Source organism: Bos taurus, chromosome 18, assembly GCF_002263795.3.
Source record: "Bos taurus isolate L1 Dominette 01449 registration number 42190680 breed Hereford chromosome 18, ARS-UCD2.0, whole genome shotgun sequence".
NCBI lineage: Eukaryota > Metazoa > Chordata > Mammalia > Artiodactyla > Bovidae > Bos > Bos taurus.
In genome coordinates this window covers 4,970,747-4,981,663 of record NC_037345.1, presented here as the reverse complement: position 1 = coordinate 4,981,663, position 10,917 = coordinate 4,970,747, and positions in this window count along the sequence as shown.

Here is a 10,917-nt window from a genome sequence, read left to right as displayed (position 1 = left end):
ATTGTATTGTTGGCATCAGGGAGACAGTATTGTGGACGGCAACCCATACCAGTATTTCTTGCCTGGAGAATCCCATGGACAGAGGAGCTGGCGGGCTACAGTCCATAGGGTCGCAAAGAGTCAGACACGCCTGAAGCAACTTGGCACACATGCGTGCACACTGTGGATTTCTAAAAAAATATGTTTTACAAATAGAAGTGGATGGAGCTCCAGCTTTACTTGAAGAACTGGTTGATCTTCTCTGGGTTTGTTGTAAATCTGTAAAGTGGGGCTGGAAATAGCATCAATCTACCTCCTAGTCTTTGTGGGGGTTTTATAGGAAAATGCTAGAAGAGCATTTAGATCAAGTTCAGTACACTTTTTTTCTATAGAGAGTCAGAGAGTAAATATTTGGGGGCTTTGTAGATCATAAGCGTCTGTGGCAATACTCAGCTCTATCAATGTAGAGCCAAAGTGGCTACAGGCCATTATTTATGTAAATAAATGGGCATGGCTGGTGTTCTAATAAACCTTTATTGACCAAAATAAGCCTTGGGCCCTAGTTTATAATTCTCTGCTTTAGAACAATACCAGTAAGCCTTCAAAAGTGGTAATAGCAATTAGGATTCTTTGCTATCACTGTTAGGAGCATCATTATATGGACCTAATCCTTTCAGCTACCAGTTCTCCAAAACTGGGGCTGGTCTCATTCATTTTTATCCTCTTTGGAGTAGTTGTTTTAATAGGAGTGCTAAGAGGAAGAGGGGCATTCTTTCCTTTGGGCTTTAAATCGGACAACAGAACCCCATAATCCAACTGTTTTGTATACTGTATGTATATTAGTCACTCAGTCGTGTCTGACTATTTGCAAATCCATGGACTGTAGCCCGCCAGGCTTCTCTGTCCATGGAATTCTCCAGGCAAGAATACTGGAGTGAGTTGCCATTTCCTTCTCTAGGGGATTTTCCTGACCCAGGGATTGAACCCAGGTCTCCTGCGTTGCAGGCAGTAGCTTTACCCTCTGAGCTACTAGGGAAGCTAGTTTTGTGTATTGCTTTTAAAAAATATGTTGGCCCCTTCATGAGTTCATTTTTAGTGATTAAATCTTAGAGAAACTGAGAATAAATTGAGAAATAAATAACAGACAGCATAGTTCATTTCTCATAATAGCACAGCCAAGAATCAATGGAGAGCTGGAGAAGGGAAACTTTATACAGAACAATTTACTACAAAGTATGAGCAAATCAAGATAATCTAATTGTTTACTTTTGATTGTCCCTGAGGGCTGAGTACTTACAGCCAAGAGAATTTATCTGAAGAGTTTAGTCCTAGAAACACAACTTTTTTGGCCCTACTAGCAGAACACACGGAGAAGGCAATGGCAATCACTCCAGTACTCTTGCCTGGAAAATCCCATGGATGGAGGAGCCTGGTAGGCTGCAGTCCATGGGGTCGCTAGAAGTCGGACACGACTGAGCGACTTCCCTTTCACTTTTCACTTTCATGCATTGGAGAAGGAAATGGCAACCCACTCCAGTGTTCTTGCCTGGAGAATCCCAAGGACGGGGGAGCCTGCTGCGCTGCCGTCTCTGGGGTCGCACAGAGTTGGACACGACTGAAGCGACTTAGCAGCAGACTTAGCAGCAGCAGCAGAACACAAGCATTAATTTCACAGTGTCGCATGCCCTCTGAACATCGATGGCCTTATGTTCCAAAGAAAAAGTTCATCAGGGAGCTTATCTGCTGATATGTTATTAGCTGGAAGTCAAAATTAATGAATTTTGTCAGATTGCCTCGAGTAGAGATAGAAGAGGATAGAATTTTCTGGCAGTCAATTTCCAGTCTGTCATCTACTTAGCATTTTTTTCTTAATGTTACTCCTAGGGATCTTCTGAACTTAACACTGCCTGGAATTCTCAGGGCACATGATTGAACAGTAGCGTATTTTCCCCTACTTCCATAATATCCTTTAAAATATCTAAAAATTTGCTGCCCAAACAGGAAAATCAATACTGGGATCTGTGACAGGAACCTCAAAAGAAGTAATTGGGGCAAGGCAAAGATGTTGGTCATTAATGCATTTGATGTTAGGGTTCCTTTGGTTATAAGACATGGGGCCCCAATTCAGACTAGCTTAAGCAAAAATAATTATATGGACAGATGTAACTGGGACACTCAGTACTGGCTGATGGCCAAGGGTGATAGGAACTCATGCTGGCCAGATCACAAGTCCAGCCACTGCAGAGCTCGACCATGATAAACACGATTTCTCTCCCCTTGGTCTTTCACGAGAAATTTGATGGAGAACCAGGAATCACTTCTGCCATGGAGATCCTCATTTAAATAGCCATGGGTTCTTAGAAAAGCATTGAACATCACCAAATATCCTGACTCCTGGGTACAACATGGATAACTGGCCCAGTGTTGCCGACAGGATTGTTGTTGTGTGTTCAGCCCCTGAGTCATGTCTGACTCCTTGCAACCCCATGGATTGCAACACACCAGCCTTCCCTGTCCCTCACTGTGTCCCAGAATTTGGTAAAACTCATGTATATTGAGTTGATGATGCCATCCAACCATCTCATTCTCTGTTGCCCTTTTCTCCTCCTGCCTTCAATCTTTCCCAGCATCAGGGTCTTTTCAAATGAGTCAGTTCTTCGCATCAGGTGGCCAAAGTATTGGAGCTTCAGCATCACCATCAGTCCTTCCAATGAATACTCATCGTTGACTTCCTTCAGGATTGACTGGTTTGATCTCCTTGCAGTCCAAGGGACTCTCAAGTGTCTTCTCCAGCAGCACAATTCGAAGGCATCAGTTCTTCGGTGCTCAGCCTTCTCTATGGTCCAACTCTCACATCTGTACATGACTACTGGAAAAACCATAGCTTTGACTATATGGACCTTTGTCAGCAAAGTGATGCTGTCTAGTTTGTCATAACTTTCTTTCCAAGGAGCAAGTATCTTTTAATTTCATGGCTGTGGTCACTGTCCGTAGTGATTTTGGAGCCCAGGAAAATAAAATCTGTCACTGCTTCCACTTTTCCCCCGTCTATTTGCCATGAAGTGATGGGACTGGATACCATGATCTTAGTCTTTTCAATGTTGAGTTTCAAGTCAGCTTGAAACAACACAGGATTGTAAGGACAACTAAACAAGAAGCAGCATGCAAGCACTGCAAAGACAAGCGAGACTCATGTGCTGTTTGAGAAATGGGAACCCACTCCAGTGTTCTTGGCTGGAGAATCCCAGGGATGGCGGAGCCTGGTGGGCTGCTGTCTATGGGGTCGAACAGAGTCGGACCTGACTGAAGCGACTTAGCAGCAGCAGCAGCAGACTCAACTCCTTCCAGGAGGAGTGCATGGAAGAGAAGGCCATGGGAAAACAGTTGCCTGATCATTGTGGGCAGAGGATTGAAGGTTTTCAAAATCTATGATCCCATGATAGAACTTGCTTAGTTTTATATTAAGAATCTGTGGAATGAGAAGCAAGTGTCTTCTGCACGTGAAGGCTCAGACTTCTTTAGTTACTATGCATATATTTTTTCTCAAATAATTACGCACATCTGGCCCTAATTTAAATCCATATCTTCAGTTCAGGAAGCTCATGATTGTCACGTGGCTTTGAAATTTTGCCTGATTACAAACTTTATTTCCCTAATCTTGGTGGACAAGTTTAGTTTTTTTTTTTTTTTTTTTTTAATTGGAGTGTGATTGCTTTACAATGTTGTGTTAGTTTCTGTTGTACAATGAAGTGACTCAACTATATGTGTACACATATCCCCTCCCTCTTGGACCTCCCTTCCATTCCCCACCCCACCCATCTAGGTCATCACGAGCACGGAGCTGAGCTTCCCGTGCTTTATAGCAGGTTCTTACCCAGTTCAGTTCAGTTCAGTCGCTCAGTTGTGTCTGACTCTTTGCGACCCCATGGACTGCAGCACGCGAGGCCTCCCTGTTCATCACCAGCTCCCAGAGTTTACTCAAACTTTTCCTGTCCATTGACTCGGTGATGCCATCCATCCAGCTCATCCTCTGGTTCCTACTAGCTACCTATATACAATGGAATATTACTCAGCCATAAAAAGGGACAGAACTGGGTCACTTGTAGAGATGTGGATGGACCTAGAGACTGTTGTACAGAGTGAAGAAAGTTAGAAAGAGCAAAACAGATATTGTGTAATAGTGCCTATATGTGGAATCTAGAAAAACGGTACAGATGAGCCTATTTCCAGGGCAGGAATAGGGATGGAGATGTAGAGAACAGACAAAGGGAATAGTTTTGTAACAGGGATATAGCAAAATCGTTTAAGACAAGTAAGTGGCAAGAGCCTCAGAGCCCTTCTATGGAGACATGCTCATGGGTACTGCTGAGGTGGCAGAAGGATTAGCAGACATCACTGTTCATTTTATGTGATGATCTGCCTTTTCAAAAATCCCAAAGAAACCTCTGGTTCTTTGTCCAACCTCAGTCTGTTATTCTAGACTCTTTCTCTCACAGGTTGGTTTTCTCCTAGGGGCCCTGAGATTCTCCTGGCAACTTGGTCTATTCCATCAAGCTCCGACATGCATGTGCACAGCTGTATCCCATTGCTGGCACATTTCAATCTGCTTTCCCAGGACAGGGTTCAGACCCCTTGTGAATCAGTGGATGAGAACAGATGCCCAAGAGAGGGAGCAGTCACAGCCCCACATATAGAAAAACTGCTTCAACTTCTCTGAATGTTTTGTCATTGTTTTGTTCGTAAGTCTTCTGTGACCCCCATGGACGGCAGCCTGCCAGGCTCCTTTGTGAGATTTTCCAGGCGAGAATTCTGGAGTGGGTTGCATTCCCTTCTGCAAGTGATCTGCCTGACCCAGGGGTTGAACCCATGTTTCCTGCTTGAGAGGCAGATTCTTTACCTCTGAGCCACCAGGGAAGCCTCTGAGTGTTTTACACACGACCAATTTGTAATGCAGGTATGTAATTACAGTACACTGCTGGGATATAGAGGGATGATGTAGGATGTGTGAGGGCTTGAGTAGGAGAGAGAACAAAAGGGAAGTGGTCTCAGAGCCATCACCATTCTCTCGTGGCATTGCCCATCAGCTAAGCCAATGCATGCAAAGATGTATCAAGGATTACTGTTATCTGAGCACCCCAGCTGAATTCACCAGCAGAAAATCTTGGTTTCAGAACTTGAATTTTTACATCTTTTTTTTTTTTTTCCACTTAGGGATTGGTATTTTTTTTTAATTAAAAAACTCTCTCCTCCACACAAACATTCCAAGTCCTTACATTTGACAGCCTTTCAAAATTTTTTCTGTTAAAGGATAAGCCCAACCACCCTTCCTGAGAAGACCATTTTAAACACTTGGACAAATGTCCTCCTAAACAGAGATATATGGGTAAAATTATTTGACAAAAAATGGAGTCATACATTTTTCTGTAATTTATCATAGTTTATTTAAACAATTCACAAGTTGTTGCATGTCTAGATTGCCCTCATTTTTTTCCCCTAATACAAATGTAGAGCTGGACTACTTAGCTAGATTAAAGTAGATATTTAAAAAAAAAAAAAAAAACCATTAGCAATTATAAAAGATCATTCAGTTCAGTCAATTCAGTCGCTCAGTCATGTCCGACTCTTTGCGACCCCATGAATTGCAGCACGCCAGGCCTCCCTGTCCATCACCAACTCCCGGAGTTCACGCAAACTCACGTCCATCGAGTCGGTGATGCCATACTAGCCATTTCATCCTCTGTCTTCCCCTTCTCTTCCTGCCCCCAATCCCTCCCAGCATTAGAGTCTTTTCCAATGAGTCAACTCTTCGCATGAGGTGGCCAAAGTACTGGAGTTTCAGCTTTAGCATCATTCCTTCCAAAGAACACCCAGGGCTGATCTCCTTTAGAATGGACTGGTTGGATCTCCTTGCAGTCCAAGGGACTCTTAAGAGTCTTCTACAACACCACAGTTCAAAAGCATCAATTCTTTGGTGCTCAGCTTCTTCACAGTCCAACTCTCACATCCATACATGACCACAGGAAAAACCATAGCCTTGACTAGACGGACCTTTGTTGGCAAAGTAATGTCTCTGCTTTTTAATACGCTGTCTAGGTTGGTCATGACTTTTTGTCCAGGGAGCAAGTCTTTTAAGTTCATGGCTGCAATCACCATCTGCAGTGACTTTGGAGCCCCCCAAAATAAAGTCTGACACTGTTTCCATTGTTTCCCCATCTGTTTCCCATGAAGTGATGGGACCGGATGCCATGATCTTTGTTTTCTGAATGTTGAGCTTTAAGCCAACTTTTTCACTCACCTCTTTCACTTTCATCAAGAGGCTTTTTAGTTCCTCTTCACTTTCTGCCATAAGGGTGGTGTCATCTGCATATCTGAGGTTATTGATATTTCTTCCGGCAATCTTGATTCCAGCTTGTGCTTCTTCCAGCCCAGTGTACATCATGCTTTCTCATGATGTACTCTGCATAGAAGTAAATAAGCAGGGTGACAATATACACAGAAGAACTGTACAAAAAAGATCTTCACGACCCAGATAATCACGATGGTGTGATTACTCACCTAGAGCCAGACATCCTGGAATGTGAAGTCAAGTGGGCCTTAGAAAGCATCACTATGAACAAAGCTAGTGGAGGTGATGGAATTCCAGTTGAGTTATTTCAAATCCTGAAAGATGATGCTGTGAAAGTGCTGCACTCAATATGCCAGCAAATTTGGAAAACTCAGCAGTGGCTACAGGACTGGAAAAGGTCAGTTTTCATTCCAATCCCAAAGAAAAGCAATGCCAAAGAATGCTTATAACTACCGCACAATTGCACTCATCTCACATGCTAGTAAAGTAATGCTCAAAATTCTCCAAGCCAGGCTTCAGGAATACATGAACCGTGAACTTCCAGATGTTCAAGCTGGTTTTCAAAAAGGCAGAGGAACCAGAGATCAAATTGCCAACATCCACTGGATCATTGAAAAAGCAAGAGAGTTCCAGAAAAACATCTATTTCTGCTTTATTGACTATGCCAAAGCCTTTGACTGTGTGGATCACAATAAACTGTGGAAAATTCTGAAAGAGATGGGAATACCAGACCACCTGATCTGCCTCTTGAGAAACCTGTATGCAGGTCAGGAAGCAACAGTTAGAACTGGACATGGAACAACAGACTGGTTCCAACTAGGAAAAGGAGTATGTCAAGGCTGTATATTGTCACCCTGCTTATTTAACTTATAAAAGATCATTAAGGACATATAAATGATTACAAAATTGTCCTATAGTGAAACAAATTATCCGTATTGAATAGTACCAAAAATAAAAACTGAAGTGCTTGGGCAAATTTTTTACCTAATCACTGATCTGATTTCATTATTGTGCTGACCTACTTCTTTGTGGCAACATGACTTGACCATTAGTTTTCAACAAAATTAATTCACTCATCTATGCAAGATACATTTATTGAGTTCCTGGCAGGAAGTAAAATATAATAAAAAAAAAAGGTCCCCACACTGCCAGAGCTTACGCTCTGCAGAGAAGGAGAGAGGGAAAAAACAAATAAACAAGTAAATAAATATACAAAATACCAGATACAGAAATGGTGTGCAGAAAATTAAAACAGGAGTGTCACAGGGAGGGGTTCAGGGTGAGACTCTCCCAGGAAAGGAAGAGTATACTGAGAATTGATGATAAACTTGTGCCAGTCATGCAGAGAGCCTGGGGAAGACCACTCCAGGGACAAGGACCGCTGATGCAAAAACCCTGTGGTGGGAGTGAGCTTGGCATGTTTCAGGAAGACAAGGAAGGTCGGATACGTTTTAGTTCACCAAGGAAGCTGGAGAGGTAGACCAGGATGAGAAGGTCAGAGGTAGGGAGAGTCCAGGTTGTACTAATTTTGTTAACCAGGAAAGAAGTTTGCAATTTATTATAGGCAACATTGGAAGGTACTAGAAGGTCTTAAGCCAAGAAGTGACAAAGATGTTACTCATGTTTTCAAATGATCACTCTAGATGCTGCATGAAGGATGGAGTGCAGGGGGCAAAAACAGACTAATTAGGAGACTGTTGTAGGTCCAGGTGGGAGGTCATGATGGCTGGACCACCTGCCACGGAGGAGGTGGGAGAACTGGATGAACCTGGGATATGAATTGGACAAAGAATGAGCAAGACTTGCTGATGGAATGCAAATGAGGGATATAGGGGATAAAAAGAGCCAATGAAATGATGGAGAATAGTGACTGTGTCTGCTAAGCGTTTTCCGTATAATCAAAGCTATAGTTTTTCCAGTAGTCATGTATGGATGTGAGAGCTGAACCATAAAGAAGGCTGAGCACTGAAGAATTGATGATTTTGAATTGTAGTGCTGGAGAAGACTCTTGAGAGTCCCTTGGATGGCAAGGAGATCAAACCAGTCCATCCTAAAGGAAATCAACCCTGAATACTCACTGGAAGGACTGATGCTAAAACTGAAGCTCCAATACTTTGGCCACCTGATGTGAAGAGCCAACTCATTGGAAAAGACCCTGATGCTGGGAAAGATTGAGTGAAGGAGGCAAAGGGGGTGACAGAGCATGAGATGGCTGGATGGCATCACGGACTCAATGGACACGAGTTTGAGCAAGCTCCAGGAGACAGTGAAGGACAAAGGAGCCAGGTGTGCTGCAGTGTATGGGGTCACACAATCGGACATGACTTAGCGAATGAACAACAGTAACAATAAGAATTTTCCTGAAAAATAGCATGTTTGGACATCTATTATAATATGATGCACAGGGTGATTTTTTTTTCTCATAATAAAGAATGCATTCCATTTGTTAAGTACCTACCATGTGCTGGCCCCTCTTCCTTACTGTGTGTGTAGAGGAAATGCAAAGATAGCCATTGAATTAAATTCTCTTCCTTTCACCTCACTTAATAAATTACAACATAACCCCTATTTTCCATATGGCCTCTGCCCCTCTGAGGATTGCATTGCCAAGGAAACAGATTGCTAAGCAGAGGCACTGTAGCTAAATCCTATTAAACATGCAATAATTCAAACAAACTGCATAAAGCCAACAAGCACTTGGGTTTGGAATATTGGCTTCCAAATGTCCCCCTCCTAACGCTTGACCATATACGTAATAAGGTGCAAGTCCAGAGCTCTAGACTTGTACATTCCTGCCCCAAATCCCTGCTCTGAAGGTCAGAATTTTTTAATTAATCTCACCAAATGGTATTTTCACATAATGAACTCTCTGCATGCTGCTAACTTCAAACAGTAGACAAAAAAGCAATTCTTTTCTTTTCCTCAGTCACATTTTTCCTTTGTAAAACATTCAGCAAAACTGCTTAATTACCTGTATGGGTTCAAATAGAGTTGGAGAGGGTCCAGAGTTCAAGATTTCAGAAGTAGACATTGTTTAGAGACCAGCTAGTGCAAATATGCTTTACACCAAGAAACTGAGGTTCAGAAACATTGATTTATGTGTCCAAGGTCACACAGAATATGAATGGGCAGTGACAGGGTCAATGCCCACTTCCCCTGGCTGGTGACTCACTGGGATCTCTGTTTCAAGGTTGTTCTCACCACCTCTCTTCTAAAAGTCGTCCTGACTACTCCTTTAATATAAATTCTCACGTCCAACTCTCACCTACAGCCTTTGCAACCCAGCCTTGCTCGCCCATCTTTATTTTCATTCCTACCTTCCCTCTGCCCAAGCCTCAAATGCAACTTCTTACTCCAAGTCCTTCTGATCTTATCATTCACTCCCATCACCATTTCTCGGGCTCATCTATCTCCTTACACAATCAATGCATTTACACATCAAATGGGTTTTGCACAAATAGGTTCTTTAAACCTACAGTGCCCATGAACCTTGGCTGTCCTCACTTCACTCTGTCACTTCATTGAAAAAAGAAAGAAAGATCCAGTAGAGTGAGAAAAAGGTGTCACTGGAGTTAATGTACCATGTATAGATAAATTCTTTATTTGGGAAAATTCACTGCTCGGCCTATTGAATATGCAAGATGAGTCCCAATGGGCATGAGATACAAAGAATCAAATAGGTAGCTTCAGCCTTCCTGCAAAAGAAATAAGTATCTTGCTGGTGGTGTCAGCAAACAGAGAAGACCAAGGCTACGACAAAAGTATTGAGAAATACAACATCAACCTGGAACCCAGTTTGACATAAATGGGCAGGACCTTTTAAGAACAAGAAAACATAATATTCACATGTAAGTTCAGCAATTTACATTTACCTGGCTGATACCCCTGTATCTCCAACTAAAGTCACACGGAGATTTATGTAAAAGGCAATATTGGGGAAAACAAGGAGTGGTGGTTGTCCTGGACATGGGTTGACACTACAGTAAAGGAGATGTGGAAGAACGTCAAGGCACAGGATGCAGAAAGAAGGTTCACAGAAGCTGGAAACTGAACCAGAGATGATTGGAGAAATGTGAGCCTCTAAGGGTTTGAACAAATCATGGGAGACCACTGAGCTTTGCACTTGAATTACCATGGGGACTCCAGTCAAGTTTACCTAGATCTGAAGGAGATGAGCCCCACATATATCCAAGCATTGGGAATAGAAGGAAGAGGAGATTGAATTCTTATCTTCTGGTAGCTCTTAGGAAAGTACATCAGGACAGCTAGGTATGGAAATGACTACAAGGCAAAAACTGGTTAAAGAGAGGAGCCATTCACTCATGTTGACTTTTGGTAGGGCACTTAATATACTTTATCCAGTAAACAGGAGATGACTCTCAATGATATTAGGCCACCTTACATTAACTTTTATCAGGTTGGCTGTTGGGAAGAGACTGATTTTTTCTTTGGCCTACTGAATTGGCTATTTGATTAGAAATAGCTGCCTTTATATTTATACAGTTTTATTCTTTCATTGAATACATATCTATGGAGCATCTCTCTCTCTCTCTCTTTTTTTTTTTTGGCTAAGAATTGCAGGAAGTGCTTGG